This window comes from Anneissia japonica, unplaced genomic scaffold (genome assembly GCF_011630105.1).
Source record: "Anneissia japonica isolate Jap-2015-1 unplaced genomic scaffold, ASM1163010v1 scaffold1065_len1792383_cov172, whole genome shotgun sequence".
Taxonomy (NCBI): domain Eukaryota; kingdom Metazoa; phylum Echinodermata; class Crinoidea; order Comatulida; family Comatulidae; genus Anneissia; species Anneissia japonica.
The window spans coordinates 859,618-862,114 of NW_022684135.1; the positions used below are offsets into that span (position 1 = coordinate 859,618).

At 37.0% G+C, this 2,497-nt stretch overlaps 1 long non-coding RNA gene across 2 annotated transcripts in view; it reads left to right on the plus strand.

Annotated features, from left to right (window-relative positions):
* LOC117103384 overlaps positions 1-2,497 on the plus strand; it is a 25,548-nt gene that overhangs the window by 12,966 nt on the left and 10,085 nt on the right. The window lies entirely within an intron of this gene.

Consider the following 2,497-nt stretch of genomic DNA (forward strand, 5'->3'; position numbering starts at 1 on the left):
AGAAATATTTATTAGCGAAATTTTCGGCAACTCCTGTTACCTTCGTCAGCGCATGAGTATCAATGAGAAACTTAACAGAATACATTAGAATATACAATGGGTGATTAATCACCAGATCTATAAACAATAGGTTACACAGTCTTATCACTAGCAATAGTTTATAAAAAGACCTGACATAAGCAAATTGGCATAAATAACTAGTCAGAGTGGCAAAACTAATGAATGGTAAACAAGGAAATAGGCCTATAAACAACAAAAATATGATGATGATGATAATAATATAATAATGTCAAATAAAATGTCAAGTGGACACATAACTATCAAAAAAGGCATGAAGAAATATATAATATATGATATAAAAATATAGAAGAGATAAATAGAAGAGATAAATAGAAGAGATAAATAAACTAGATGGATAAAAATATATATATATCTAGTCTATTTCTCTCTTCTATTTCACTCTGATGAAGTCTTGAGGACAAGACGAAATATGCGAGAGGTCGCAGGTTCGTATCCCGTTGGAGGTATTTTATTATACTAGGTATTTATTTATAGGGCAAAATTTGTTGAGAGCTACGTAATATATGTTCTTCTATCCGTTTACGATTAGTTTTTAGATCTGAAGCTCCTTGAAAGTGATTTTTTGACGAATTTGGTAAAATTTTATCAGTTTGTAGTAGTATAAGACTGGGGTTGAGGTGGGTGTGGATCCCCCGTCAAAAAAATTGGACCCTCATCTGTCGCTGCAACTAGTAAGTAACGCTCTCTTCAGTGGCGTAGCTAGGTGCAAAAGGGTCCCAGTGCAAGGGTAATTGCCAGGCCCTTTGATGTGATAGGGGAAATCCCTAAAGTTCTTGAAAAATTCATTATATGAAGTGCTTCCTTTACCCCCCTACTCATCCTAAAGGCCTTCATATTTCTTTTATACTTTCGGAAAAAAAAAATTAAAATTGGGGTGGGACGGCTGGGGCATCCTTGAATACACCACTGATTTTAAATCAACGCAATAAACAAGTAATTTCTTCTCTGAAAACTATTATTGGGGGCTTGTTGGCCATTTTATTTTTTGAAAATATTAGGTTGGAATTTATTTTAAATTATTATTTTTATGTCTACTTATGAATGGGCCCCTAATAACCCTGGCGCCAGTGCTTTGCACTTGCTGCACTGCCCGTAGCTTTGCCAACAAATTGCAAAATAACGAAATGTTGGACCGTATGGGTCGGGAGGGGGGGGGAGAATGCATAGGGCCCCGACGAGGGTCCAAGTTGCGCTCAATCCCCTATTGGGAAACAATGCCATTATTGAGGGCTCATGTTGATAGTAATTTTTATGTCCACTTATGAATGGGCCCCTAAGCCCTGGCCCCAGTGCTTTGCACTGTCTGCACTGCCCGTATCTACACCAATGAATTGCAAAATATGAAATTTTGGGCCGTATGGCCAAGTCTTGACTGGGGACACGGGGGCCACATGATTGTGAGTGGAAATACTAGTATTGTTTGAAGGTTTGCAATGCAAAGTAACTTATGTGGCAAAGACAAGCCAAACCAGTCACTCGTCGGAAAAATCAATTTTGAGTTATTAATACAGGGTTTAACAGTAAAATGGGAGCTATAAAATGGTAAAAGAATCATTTAAATCCGACACTTCGTTATGAAGTTGCACAAGTTTAAACATACAGCTGTTTAAAGAACAATATTTGAGAAATCAGCCTTCAAAGTTTACGATTTCAGGCATTTCTTAGGCAGAAACCATCACCAAATCGTTAAAAATTGTTGTTTTAACATTGAAAATGAGGAAACTAACAGCATAGCATGATACATAGATGTATAAAGGTTAGTTTAGTGCAATAAAATAGATTTCCAAAATTTTGAAATTCCAGCATGTTTTGGCCATTATCTCCAAAACAGGATTTGCAACGAGTGACTGGTTTGGCTTGTCTTTGCCACATATGTTTAAGCTTGCGGTACACCATGTAGGTAGTTCTGAAAAGAACTGTTGTAGTTGAGGAAGTCTCGAAGTTTCGATTTAGTTGCTTCAATTGTCTTCAGGAGAATATCTGCAGAAATTCAAAAATACTTATAAATAAGAAATACTTATATGTTTGGGTAGAGATGCTGGCTGCATTGTTAGTCAACAACGGTAATAACAACATGAAATGCGTTCCAATCGTTGGTGCAAATGTTGCGGCTAATAGAAATTGTAAATAAAATATAATAAATGAAAATACGCATAGACAGGCCTACTAGTATTACGTTGTAGATGAAATTTTTTTTATAGTCCAGCAACTATGCAAATGTAATAGTGTAGTTTTATATAGCGCACAAATCCATCTAATGTAAGATGCTCAGGGCGCTTGAAATGTGGACTAGGAACTCGATCAATGACTTTCTTCGCCCCTAAGGGTCCCTTCGTGTCTGTGCTACCCGGTAACCCGGTACCAGCAACTCTCGTCGTCCTGTCTCTTATACACATCAAGACCGTTAACAAGTAAC